The sequence below is a fragment of the Musca autumnalis genome, unplaced genomic scaffold, assembly GCF_047663935.1.
Source record: "Musca autumnalis isolate F117 unplaced genomic scaffold, ASM4766393v1 scaffold_1, whole genome shotgun sequence".
NCBI lineage: Eukaryota > Metazoa > Arthropoda > Insecta > Diptera > Muscidae > Musca > Musca autumnalis.
The window spans coordinates 253,526,833-253,541,391 of NW_027411644.1; the positions used below are offsets into that span (position 1 = coordinate 253,526,833).

Here is a 14,559-nt window from a genome sequence, read left to right on the forward strand (position 1 = left end):
TCAGTATTAGCATCATCATCAACATTTACGCATCCAACCGAGCATATTCTTTCTGTTCATATTGTACGCTCAATTAAGACCATCGTAACATAAAAATGGATAATAATTTTCTTATCTAAAATATGTTTAACAATGTTTAATTGTGTGTGAATTATGAAGATTCAAATGTCTTAAAATGTTTATTAGGCACGTCTAGATTGTTAACATGTTATTGGGTTCATTGGGAGAGGAAGATGGATAGGTATGTGATTTAAAAAAAATCCGAACATGGTGGGCATATACGTAATGACAATGTTAATTAAAAGGTTTTAGTATACGTTTTCATGAAGTCATTACTGAGAAGATTTAGAATACATAATTGTTGGGAAATAAATAAATTTTCTTTTGGCCTTAACAATATGTATGTACATATGTATATGGTGCGTAATTAAATTTAGGCAAATTATGGGGAAAAATGAAAATCAAATGAAATATCAGCTGCGTCAACTGTTTCCCCTTGCAGACCCTAAAACGTCACCAGAACTTGGCACAATTTGTGTCTCGGTTTTTTTTTTCAGTAAGCATTCTTTAGGCTCGCACATGTCTGACATTCATGTCTTACATTACTATTATCGTTGCCATTGGGTCTTTGCATTTTATTTTATGTTCCTGTTTGACCATTTGTTGCGTCGTTCTGACCAATTGTTTAATACTGTTTTGGTGATTTGTGAGAGGGAATTAAACAAAGTACACTGTAAACAATTGAAAAGGAATCAGTTAGTCAGCCCATTACTTTACACGGTGTGATGGATCTAAATAATATCCATTAATAATAATAATAATTGTTCCACAAACATCCCATAAGGGACAAGGGAGACTTCTCTCATATCAATGAGTGCACCCCTATTCATGATATGGGACCTACAGTTTACCGCCGAGTCCGAACGGCGTGTCTACGACACCCCTTTTGTAGAGAAGTTTTACATGGCTGAAATACTCAGGAAATGGCGCCAACAATTCTGAGGGGTATTTTGCCACCGTTGAAATTTTCGATGTTGCCTGGCCGGGGAATCGAACCCTCGACCTTATGTGTGCAAGGCGGGTGTGCATACTACCACGGTTGCATCCAAAAATATATCCATTATCTATTAATTTTCTCGTTGGATTTAAGCTTGATGATCGAAGATTTTTGCAAGTGAACAAGTAAAAAAGTATCAGTCGACTTGGCCGCATAACCTCAGCCTCGGACCTAAAGAAAAGAAGTAACGCACAATACTTCTTACGTCTATACATTGTATTACATCATTTGTATTACAAAGTACAGCGTTTGTACCAAATCGGTTTCCCCTTTCGTGCTACCAAGTTCAGTTGGTGCCGGCAGGCATTTGGGCCATTGTCTTAAGGAGTAAGGACTTGCCCCGAAAAACTTGTATCGTAGTAATGGGGAAAGCGAATACAAGTTGTTACAACAAAAATCAAAGGGATTCGAAGTCCCTATTTTGGATCAATTCGCCTGATCCGTTCGAGAGTTATCAACAACACATGGTGCCATAGGGGTTTTTTACGGCTTTCGGACCATTTTCTCAAGAAGCATGGACTTGCCCTTGAAAAACGTATGCAGTGGTAGTGGGGACAGCAAATACAATTTGTTATAAAAAGATGCAAAACGATTTGAGAGCTGGCCTTAAACTGTACTGTTCCCAAATTTTGTGTGGGAGGTACTCGAATGAGTGGGCCTATATAGTCTATATTCCAAGCTGATCTATGTCCCGTAGAGATATTACCATATAAAAAGTATGGACCAAATCCGTTACTGCCTTCAAGAGTGCTCAACATTTTAGCGAAAAAAAATTTGAACTTTTGTGAGGGAGGTACCTGAAAGAGTGCACCGACATGGCATGTCTACGAACTGAAACTAAGTTTGTACAAAATATTATGAACGTCAAATTTTGGACCGAATCGGCTGATCCGTTCGAGAGTTATCGTGCGCTCCAGTCACTATACATGGTGCCATAGAAGGCTTTTAAAATGTTAGGGCTATTTTCTCAGGAAGTATTGAATTGCCCCTGTAAAAAGTCATATTGTCGTAATGGGGGCAGCGAATACAAGTTGCTACAACAAAAATCAAAGCGATTCGAGATCAGGTCCTAAACTGAAAATTTCCGAAATTTTTTGTGGGAGGTACCAGAAGGAGTTGACATATATAGTCCATATTCGAACCTGATCTATGTCTCGTGGAAATATTACGATGTGCAAAGTATGGTCCAAATGGGTTAGTCCCGTCCAGAGCTATGGTGCGCACAATATTTCCGAACTTTTGTGGGGGAGGTACCTGTGGGAGTGGACCGATATTTTTCATCTTTGAACTTAACTAAGTTTGGAGAAAACATTACGAAAGCCAAAATTTGGACCCAAACGGTTAATCCGTTCGAGAGTTATAGTGCGCTGCAGCCAGCCAGACAGACATTGCCAAATCAACTCCAAGTTGCCTGAAACGAATTTCGTCCAAGCATACTTGGGTATAAAGCGATTATTTCGATGAAGCACATTTTGTCCGTAGGAAAGTGTATATACCCTCGTTAGCATAAAAGCTGAGGGTATAAAAAGGAAAGCCGAAGATTCGAACCCACACAACCACAGCTGTTGGTTTAGGCATCTCATGAGACATATCGGCTGTGGAGTGGCTTCTCTGACAAAGAACTTTAATTTCTTAAACCGGTTTGGTCCATACTTTGCACATCGTGAAATTTCTACTAGACTTAGATGAGGTTCCAATATGGACTCAATCGTTCCACTCTTTCGGGTACCCCACACAAAATTTCGGAAAAGTTCAGATTTGGGCCTGCTCTCGAATCGCTTTGATTTTTGTTGTAACAAATTGTATTCACTGCCCACCATACGATGGTACAAGTTTCATCAAGGGCAAGTCCATACTTCCTAAGAAAATAGCCTGAAAGTTGCAAAAAACCCCTATGACACCGTGTGTAGTGGTTGAAGCGCAACATAACTCTCAAACATATTTGCCGATTCGGTCCAAAATTTGGCCTTCATAATATTTTTCCGAACTTAGTTTAAGTTCGAAGATATGCCATATCGGTCCACTCCTTCAGGTACTTGCCCCACTTTCAACAATTTTCGACAATATTGTGCGCACGTTAGCTCTTGAAGGGAGTGGCCCATACTTTACACATCCTAAGATATCTACCAGCTATATATCAGGTTCGAATATGGACTACATTTGTGCACTCCTTTGGGTACCTACCAGACCAAATTTCGGATAAGTTCACTTTAAGACCTACTCTCGAATCACTTTGATTTTGCATTCGCTGCCTCAATTACGACGTTAAAAGCTTTTTTCAGGGGCAAGTCCATAGTTCTTGAGAAAACAGCCCGAAAGGTGTAAAAACCCCTGTGGCACCGTAAGCTGTGGCTGGAGAGCACGATAACTCTCGAATTCATCAACCAATTTCGTCAAAAATTTGGCCTATTTTGTCCAAACTTAGTTTCAGTTCGGTCCACAACTACCGGTACTTCCTCCTAATATTTAAAAAAATGTCACTATAATGGTATGCACTATATCTCTTGAACCGGGCAACCAGTTTGGTCCAAACTTTGGATCTCCTAACATGTTGTCCAAATTTAGCTTAACTTCTAAAATGGTCCACATTGGTCTTCTCCTTAGAATACCTACTCTACAAAAATTCAACATGTGTGTTTAAGTGCAGTTCGAAAATCCTTTGGAAATGTATACCGATGCTGTTCGTTATGGACCACTTTACTGCGATATTATGTTTTCCGTGGACAAGTCCATGCTTCCTGGCATACTGGTCCAAAAGTTATATGATGACCCACTGAAATGACTAGTGGGCGCGATATCTATCGAAAAGATATGACCGCCAAAATAAGATCCTCGGTCCATTCCTTCAAATACCTCCTCCGCAACATTTCAATCCTAATCCACATTTTTGTCGGCAAGTTCCAATGTCCAAAAAGGGCCACGAAATTCTGAAAAGACCCTAAATACATTCGATCTATCCGTAGATGAAAGTTTTAATTCACATAGGCTGAGGGTATAGCTCTGTCGGCAAAGCCGACCGATACTTTTTTACTTGTTTCATGTTTATTTTGCTATGGATTTTTGTTGCACTGTCCCTCTCTCTCTTATTCTTGTTTTCATCATTTTGTTGTAATCTGATATTCTTTCTACATTGTGACATCATTCATTGTAACCCCTTCTGCTCTTTCTTATTTATTACGTCTGCCCCATTTGTTGTATACATTCATCCGCCTGTTTGTGTGTGTATTTGGGAACATGTCGCGTGATCATTGTGGAACATTCTACATTGAGGATGCTAGAACCTATGCATCAGCGAGCGAGTATAAATGTGAGAGAGTTGCAGGTGGGTGAGTTGATTTGTAATTCAGATTGTGAATTAAAACCGTCAGTGAAGTAAATTGTAAAGCTGTGTGCTTATTAGAGTAGCCCTGCTCAGAACGGTGAAAATTTTCCCATAAATTCTCTTTTGGGTTTTGTTGAAACAAAAATAAGTGAATGTTATTGAATTATTTGAATTGTTTAATCCAGGGAATCTTTTCTGGGGACAATCAAGTTCAAAAATGAATGAAACATCAAAAAAAAAATTCAAAAATCGATGTTTTTTCTAATTTCTCTTAAATGGTATATTGTTATCTGTGACCAGGTCTGTATTAGAGTTAAGCAGTGTGCTTAGTATAGAAGTAAAGTCTTGCCTGAATAAGTGAATATCGTCAATAAAGAATTGTAGAATCGTAAGCTAAACGAACCCTCATTTTATTTGGTACAAATCGTATCAAGGAATAAAACAACGTCTACACGGGGTTAAGCTAAACATAATTCCGTAACAATATTTTACAACAAATCTACTTGGGCGGGGTTTTTGGAACAATCCGGTAATTCCAGAGGCAAGAACGGAAAATAAAATTTATAGTAAGGTAATTGATACCATAAAGTAAAAAACCTAAACTCCCGGGAATTTTTGTGTGGGAGTTGTATGATGGTGTGAACACCAAAAATTGGGACATATCGGATCCCATATCTGGGGGAGTATTGATTTGCCTTAAAAATATAAGGCTGTAGTCATGATCACAAAGACTAGCCGCTATTAAAATTTTAACTCTATTCGAAAAGTGGACTTAAACTGAATTTAGTTATAAAAATTTTGAACTTTTGTAGAAGAGTTCCCTGAAGGAATGGATCGACATTATCCATCTTGAAACTTCACCTTAATTTGAGAAACACTTCTTTCGATAGTTATTGTGGACACTATCCGTTTTAGTAGCACACCGTAATATTTCGTAAAACTTTCAATCAATTCTTTCTAGGCGAATTTGCTAAGTTTCGGTGAAATAGGATGGCTACACAATTCGTAAGTTATCGTTCTCATCACTCATTGTAGTTGGTGGCGGCAGGTTTTTTTTAGTGCTTTTGGGCCACTATTTCATGAAGTATTTGTTTGCCCAAGAAATATATTGTTATAAGCAGAATCGCAAGGAGTGATTTTGGTAAAAATTTCAAAATTATCCTGGAACAGCTTTTTGAACTGCACTCGAATTGGCTGTCCAAAATATACTCAATTTTCGAATTTGATTTAAGTTTAAGAGCAAAACACGTAAAAAAGTATCAGTCAGCTTTGCCGACAGAGATACACCCACAGCCTATGTGTGAGGTCTTTTCAGAATTTTGTGGCCCTTTTTGGACACTTGAACTTGCCGATTAAAATGTTGATTAGGATTAAAAATTGTTGCGGAGAAGATATTTGAAGGATCATCGTATAAATTTTGGGCCAGTATCAGCGTTGCCGACAGTTTTTGGTCGGAAATCGTCAACGACATTTGGAAAATCGTCAAAAATCATCAACATGATCCAAAACTAGGTTTGGTTACCTTTAGTGCGATTTTTTCGCTGATAATTTTGTCAATGAGACTGACAACATAAAATATACAACCCACAGCAATAAATCTAACCCAATCTCACATAAATACCGCTATAAAAACAGCTTTCAGTAGATGATAGTTTTCCCTGTGGTTATAGATTTTGCAGTAATGCAGCAAGGTAAAGCTGGGTACACATTGCCAGTTTTGAATGACAGATTATCTCAAATATCGCTTGCTTGACAGTGTGATCGTCCATGTTTGTCAGTACACGTACATTTTGCTTGATGGGCACTCGGTAATCGACAAAAATTGTCATTGAAGAGGGCATCGGTAGGAAGTATTTTATCTCGAAAACTTTTCAAGGAAGATTTTCATCCATTAATCGAAGATGAGGAAAAAACCTGTATTCCAGATATGTGCCTGAATATAGCCAATCCATCTGGAAATTGCTATAAAACGTTAAAAAAAAGCTCAAAAAATAGAGTTTGGAACATTGCTCTCCTTAAAGTCTTTCGTGAAATTTGGTCAAAATATAGTTATCGTCATTTATTTCATGCAATTCTGGATTACGTGAAAAATCGTCATTTTGGACCATAAAATCGTCAAATCGTCATGTTTCAATTTTGGGCCAAAAAATCGTCAAAATGACGATAAATCGTTAAATTCGGCAACACTGGCCAGTATGCCAGGAAGCATGGACTTGTCCACGGAAAACATAATATCGTTCTAGACATGACAACAACGAACACCATCGGTATACATTTACAAAGCATCTTCGAACAGAACCTTAACTGCACTAAGGCAAAAACGTTGAACTTTTATGGGAGAGGTACCTTAAGAAGACCATATGGGCCATTTTAGAAGTTAAACTAAATTTGGACAAAATATTAGGAGATCCAAAGTTTGGAGAAAATTGGTTGATCGGTTCGTGAGCTATCGTGTTCTCCAGCCACTACATATGGTGCCACAGGGGCTGTTTTCTAAAGAAGTATGGATTTGCCTCTGAAAAAAAACTTTTACCGTCGTAATTGAGGCAGCAAATTCAAGTTGCTTCAACAAAAATCAAAGTGATTCGAGAGCAGGACTAAAAGTGAACTTATCCGAAATTTTGTGTGGGTGGTACCCGAAGGAGTGGACAAATATAGTACATATTCAAACCTGATCTATAGCCGGTAAATATATAAGGATTTGTAAAATATGGACCATCTCCCTTCATTTGAAGATTTTTGAACTTAAACTAAGTTTGAACAAAATATTACGAAAGCCAAAGTTTGGACCGAATCGGCAAATCCGTTCGAGAGTTATCTTGCACTCCAACCACTACACACGGGTTTTTTGCACCTTTCAGGCTATTTTCTCAGGAAGTATGGACTTGCCCCTGATGAAACTTGTACCGTCGTATGGGGGGCACTGAATACAAGTTGTTACAGCAAAAATCAAAGCGATTCGAGAACTGCTCCTAAACTGAACTTTTCCGAATTTTTGTGTGGGAGGTACCCGAAGGAATGGACTGATTGAGTCCATATTGGAACTTTATTTACGACTTTATTCCACGATGTGCAAAGTATGGGCCAACTTGGTTACTCCCCTCAAGAGTTATCGTGCGCACAAATTTTCCGAACATTTTCGAACTTTTGTGGAGGAGGTACCGAAAGGGGTGGACCGATATAACCCATCTTCAAACTTAAACTAAGTTTGGACAAAATATTGCGAAAACTAAATTTTGGACCGAATCGGTTGATCCGTTCGAGAGTTATCGTGCGCTCCAGCCAGCCAGCCAGGCGGACAGAAGACGGACGGACATTGCTAAATCAACTCCAAATTGTCTGAAACGGATTTCGTCCAAACATACTTGGGGTCTAAAACCATTATTGCGATGAGACAAATTTTGCCCCTATGAAAGTGTATATACCCTCGTTAGAATAAATGCTGAGGGTATAATTACGGTGAGCTAAGGTTGCACGAATTTAAATTTCAGAAGGGTGGAATTGTCCTCGAAGAAAAGAAAATACATCGTACGAGGGCTTCTTATAAGTGTCTGGCCTAATAATGAAAATGCGAATATTTACCATCAAAAATAGTTTTATTTTTCTTAAGTAATCTCCAGCATGATTTATGTATATACTTTTGCATGCGCTCGAACCAAATGTTGAAGCGCTTTTTCCAGTCCGATTGAGACACCTCCAAAACATGATTTTTGAACGCTTCAACAGCATCATCCGCGTTGCTGGCCCGTCGTATTGAGTTTAATGACAACTTTTTATGGACTTTATGCTTTACAATTCAAAAATAGGTATTTTCTACCTAATTTCTTTGGGTCCATTGTCAAACCAAGTTATTCATTGAGATTATTAAATTTATAAACAGATTTGTCTGTAACCTTTCTTTTCTCCTACGGACTTTGTCGGATTTGTTCGTCCATTTATGCTAGTTAGGACCCAGTGGTCGGGTCTTTAGGCCCGAAAGAAGTACCTAGATTGTAGAATAATCCGTACATTTTTAAACCGATACATGCGTAATTTTTGCAAATATAGTGGTACTCTGCCCCCTCTGGAATTCAATAAAATATGTGGCCTCTTTTCGGGGCCATCCCTGTACATTTCCTAACAATCTCAGGAAAATCGGTTCAGTAGTTTTTGTAGAAAAAATTTAATTTGAAAAAAGTGGGCCTGGTAAAATTTCCTTTTTATAAAAACTTAAGTTGGACCATGACGGCATTTGGTTTTTATTCATAAAGATACGTCATTTCTTTTAATATGGCAAATTTTTTTAATATGGCCTCTTCGAAATTCAAGAAAATATGCATCCTTTTTCACCGGGGTTCATCCGTGTACGTTCCCTGAAAATTTCAGGAAAATCTGTTCAGTAGTTTTGTGGATGTAAAGCATTTTAAGAGGAGTGGGCGTAAAAGTGGACTTGGACAAATTTCCTTTGCATAAAAAGTCGGGTTATTGCGAACATTTCGCTCATTTACTCAAAGAGTGGCATATCACAAAAAACGCGTTTTCTGAGTTAGCAAGTCCAAGTAGTTATTTTAGTTTTTGTGTAATAATCTTTTCAAGTAGTGAAGTCAAATTTCAATCGCCAACTTAAAACGCGTTTTTCTCGAAACCCGATTTTTTGAGAAAATTATCCAAATCGGTCTAGCCGTCCTCAATTGAAGCCATTACCAACGAACCACATTTGATTTTTATTTATAAAGATTTGACTTAAGTGGGCGTAAAAGTGGGTATGTTCAAATGGTCGGATTATGGCGCACATTTTACAGAAAGAATTATCCAAATCGGTCCAGCCGTTATCAACTGATGCCATTATCAACGGACAACATTTGATTTTTATTTATATAGATAAATAATTATTTATATATAATAATTTTAATTTAATTGTTTTCTTTACAGGTAGGTTCGAGAGATTTACTGGAAATAAAGAAAAGGTAAAGAAAAACATATTAAAGAAATATTCTTTCGTTTATCGCAATTCATTTCCTTCTCAGTGTACACTTTCTTCTTGACAACCAAATGTTTGCGCCATTGGCAAGGTAATTTATGTGACGCAAAAAAAGTAATACACACGACTGGACTGCCATAATAACAGTGTGAAAAGCAAAAAAACACACACAAACCATAAATAAAGAAAGAAATCAAGAACAGCAAATATAATATGAAAAACCCGACAAACAATAACATTAATCAAATAACCACAAACACCAACAAATACAGGTATTGGTAACATTCGTAAGAAAATCTATGTTCTCCCTCTGTATAATTGCAGGTTACGACCCACATCGAATGCCTTTGACATTCTTGCCGATAATTGATTATAATTCAATATTTAATTACACAAGAAGTGTAACTAACACTCAGTGGTGAGTGGGCCAACCTGTCGACCTTTAGCCGAAAAATATTTGTACGAAATTAATTGTGATATCAATGTCATTTAAATGGTCGATATTTTGTGTGGTCGCAATAGAGAAAGTATGAGGGTTCATGTTTCAATTCATTAATTTTGATTGTCGGCGTGTGTGCGTATTGGAATTTGTAGTGTTTGTGTGTGACCATTTATTGAAATTCTTGTTTTTATAACAGTACATTGAATCGTATAATTATTGTCGTAATGTATACGCCAATGAATTTGAAATCCAATAGGAATTTGGATATTTTCTTAATAATTATTTAATAGCACAAAAATTAAATTATAATTACAGCCACTAATGTACTTTGCTGCTGAGTTAATTGAGGTATATTAGAAGAGATTTAATGGTATCCCTTACATTTGCAAAGAAATAATGAATCGAGTAAAAAGTAGGTTTAAGGCTTTAACGACAGACATTTACCTTCTTTGTATGGCAGAAGAAAAATATCAAATACCGATTATTACATGCTATGTTTTTGTTGTAGATATCTCATATTACAACTCTTAGCCACATAGTAAATTTTGGGTGTAAAAAACACACAAAAATAAAGCAAAGACAAGAGGGATTATAGTTTGTACATCGGTCCATACTTTGCACATCGTGATATTTCTGCCAGATATATTTGAGGTTCCAACTTCGAGTATCTCCCACACAAAATGTCGAAAAGATATGTAAGATATGCTCTCGGAACTCGAATTTGTTGTTATACCAGCTTTTCAGGGCAAGACCTTACTTCCTTAGAAAATAGCCCGAAAGGTGTAAAAATGCCAATGACACCATGAGTAATGGCTGCATCGCACAATAACTCTCGAACGGATCAGTAGATTCGCTCACAAAATTTGGCATTCTTAATATTTTGTCCAAGCTTAGTTTAAGTTCGAAGGTGGGTACTATCGGTCCACACCTTCGGGTACCTCCCGCCAAAAGTTAAAAAATGTCACTAAAATGGTACGTGCTACATTTGTTGAACGGAGCGACCTATTTGATAAAACTATGGATCTCCTAAATTTTTGCCCAAATGCAGTTTAACTTCAAAAGTGGTCTATATCGGTATTCTCCTTTGGGTACCTCCACCACAAAAGTTCAACATTTTTGTACAGTTTGTAGTTAGTTTAAGATAATTCTCGGATGTAGTAACCGCAGCCTAATTTTTATACCCTCATCATTTATGCTAACGAGGGTATATAAACTTTCATACGGGCAAAATGTGCCTCATCGAAATAATGGCTTTAAACCCCAAGTATGTTTGGACGAAATGTGTTTCAGACAATTTGGAGTCGATTGAGCAATGTCCGTCTGTCCGTCTGTCTGGCTGGAGCGCACGATAACTCTCGAACGGATCAATCGATTAGATCCGAAATTTGACTTTCGTAATATTTTGTCCAAACTTAGTTTAAGTTCGAAGATGGGTTATATCGGTCCACTCATTCCGGTACCTCCCCCACAAAAGTTCGAAAATGTTCGGAAAATTTGTACGTACGATGGCTCTTGAAGGGAGCAACCGATTTGGTCCATACTTTGCAAATCATGAAATGTCTATCAGGCTTAGATGAGTTTCCAATATGGACTCAATCGGTCCACTCCTTCCGGTACCTCCCACACAAAATTTGGGATAAGTTCAGTTTAGGACCTGCTCTCGAATCGCTTTGATTTTTGTTTTAGAAGCTTGTATTCACTGCCCACGACGGTACAAGTTTCATCAGGGGCAAGTCCACACTTCCTGAGAAAATAGCCCCAAGGTTGCAAAAACCCTATGACACCGTGTGAGGTGGTTGGAGCGCAAGATAACTCTCGAACGGATCTGCCGATTCGGTCCAAAATTTGGCCTTAGTTATATTCTGTCCAAACCTAAGTTAAGTTCGAAGATAAGCCATATCGGTTCACTCCTTCAGGTACCTCCCCCACAAAAGTTCAAAAATTTTCGGAAAAATTGTTCGTACGGTAACTCTTGAAGGGAGTGACCGATGTAATCCATACTTTGCACATCCTTATATATCTACCAGATATAGGTCAGGTTCGAATATGGACTATATTTGTTCACTCCATCTGGTACCTCCCACACAAAATTTCGGATAAGTTCACTTTAAGACCTGCAATCGAATCACGTCGCTTTTTGTTGCAGCAACTTGCATTCGCTGCCTCAATTACGATGGGGTGATGGATCTTATATCTGAATTCTACAAACGACTGGTATCCACACATGTAGTTGATTTCATAACGTTTCAAACAGGGCTTGAGGGAAGTCGTTTCTATGTCCTCAGTTGTATGGGCTGTTTTGGTTCAGTCCTCGAGTGATATGTGTGGATATGGTGTGTAATTGTACTCTGCATTTTCGGGGATCCATGCTGAAGTTGGGCAACACTGAAACTGTTTCACATCACGGGGATGAGTAGTGCCTATAAATTCGTCGATACTGTTGACAAAAGAAAGATCGACCTTTACGACTCGCCTCTGCTGGTGGCAGGGTGCACACTGGTCAATCAACTATTATAGGCTAGTAGTCGAGCCTATTGACTTCAAGATTAAGTTTCCTAACTATTGAGTCATCAGGGTTCGAACTACTAAGCTCATCACGCTCATTTGCTCTTCCCGTCACCTTTGCTGGGAAATTTGGTGTAATTTCGGGTTGAGATTTTCACAAAAAAACCCTCTCACTTACCCGAAACCTGAGGGAATATAGAGCTCTCTGTCAATGAACTTTTCCATTGTTTAGAAAAGAATGACTGTCAGAGGTTAACAATTCAAGTAGTCTGTTAATGGAGATTATGATCTGAACTATGTTTGTTTACATTACTTTATAATGGGTTACATAATTACCAACGGATTTTTTGCTGGAAAGTCAGGTACGTTTTTACAGTTGCAAGCTGCTGGTAACAATAAACGTTTCTCCTAAAGTCTACAATTTCGAAGACTTTGACCCGTAGACCGTTGCAATTGAATGCAGGAATGATGCATTTGCGGTGTATAAGGGTGTGTCTCGTATTCCGACGAGGAAGCAGTTACAGAGCAGCGTCTGAAGTGCGTTCATTCCCTGCATCTATGACATTGCACCGTTGTTGATATGTGGTGAATGCGCATCTGGCAAACAGAACAGACCCATGGATCTTATCTTTCTCGGTACGTACCAAAGGTGTTCGGAGCAGGCAAATCCGGAGTATGATAATTTTCAGCGTATAAATTAGAATAATTTCTTGAAAAAGCCACCATCCATTTTGCCACTCCGTTTTGATACAGTTTTTATACCCTCAGCCTTTGGGCTAACGTATGATACGACCAAAAATGTGCCTCATCGAAATAACGGTTTTAGATCCCAAGTATGTTTGGACGTCAGACGGCTGGTGTGCACGATAATTCTCAAACTGATCAACATATTTCAACCAAATTTTTGTTATCGTAATGTTTTGTCCAAACTTAGTATAAGATCGAAGATGGGCCATATCGGTCCACTCCTTCGGATACTTCCCCTACAAAAGTTCAACATTTTTGTATAAAATTGGTGTGAACCATAACTCTCGAAGGGAGCAATCGATTTGGTCCAAACTTTGCACATCGTATTATTCCTTCGAGATATAGATCGTGTTCGAATATGGACTATATCGGTTCACTCCTTGGGGTACCTCCCGTATAAAACTCTGTGGAGTTTAAGAGATCCTCTCGGATCGTTTTGAAAATGTTTTCAGGATTTGTCCATGCGGCCCCCTATACGACGGTACATACAAGTCCCCTTTACAAGTCCATAGTTTCTTAGATAATGGACTAAAAGCTCCAAGAAACCTTGACGGTACCCACTAAAATGGCAAATCCGCAAGATAACTCTCGCGGGAGTTGCTTTTGTCATGTATCAGGTTGGAATATGGACTACATCGGGCCAGTACTTCGGGTACTTCCCACACAACAGCTTGTTTTGGACGGGTCCTGTTACGACAGGGTTTTAGGTAAGATAATCATCGAAGGGAGAAACCGATTTGTATACGTTGTATATCGTATTTTTTCAGAATATTGACTACATCGAACTACTCTTTCGGGTACCTCCCACACAATGTTTGGAAAGAGTTCAGTTCAAAGACTCGTCTGGGATCGTTTTTAAAATTTTGACAATATGTGGTGTATGCGGCCCTAGTTAAGGCGGTACAATTTTTTTTGGGGGTAGATCCTTACTTCCTAAGAAATTGGCCCAAAAATTCAAAAAACCCCTTTAGATGTCAGAAGTATGTAACGTCAATGTTTCATATATTCCTGCACTCTGCTATTGTCACTAACTCCCACTACACAAAACTTCAACGTGTTTAACAACAATCAATGTTCCATCATAATTCTCATTCACCTCGTGTTACCACCTGAATGTATATTTCAGTTTTCCCTCATCGAAGAGGGACAAAGTACGAATGGACGTGTGGCTCGTCCGCAGTCTCGATACTAGTTAGGATTTGGTCCATCATCGAGCCGACAGCAACCACCAGATTTGTCATCGAGCCGACATCAACAACCCGATTGTCATCAATCCATTGGATATCAAACTCACATCCCATCCTTATTCCTCACATATTGATCGTATATCAAAAACCAAGATTTTTATAATAATCCTTCAACTTATAAACACTAGTGTTTTACTTAAGGTGTATGGGTCCTTGGCAATTTTGCAGCGACTGAGCTTACTTATTTTCTAGACAAGACCACTCGTTATAAATGGCGCCCGAGCAGGGACCCGACGAAAATACGAAAAGCGGAAAAACTAAACCAATCGCCAGCGAGGA

The 14,559-nt window shown here is 38.4% G+C and overlaps 1 protein-coding gene across 5 annotated transcripts in view; it reads left to right on the forward strand.

The window, feature by feature from the left end:
- The window catches only part of LOC141389381 (uncharacterized), a 540,923-nt gene that overhangs the window by 55,521 nt on the left and 470,843 nt on the right, over nucleotides 1-14,559 (forward strand). For 2 of the 5 annotated variants that reach the window (XM_073960814.1, XM_073960811.1), the window contains exon 2: nucleotides 9,291-9,325. The exons of 1 other annotated variant lie outside the window; for it this stretch is intronic. The gene's annotated coding sequence lies outside the window, so the exon portion shown is untranslated. Of the gene's footprint in view, nucleotides 1-9,290; nucleotides 9,326-9,663; nucleotides 9,758-14,559 lie in introns of all 5 variants that reach the window. 2 more of the 5 variants (XM_073960815.1, XM_073960816.1) reach the window with 2 other exon arrangements.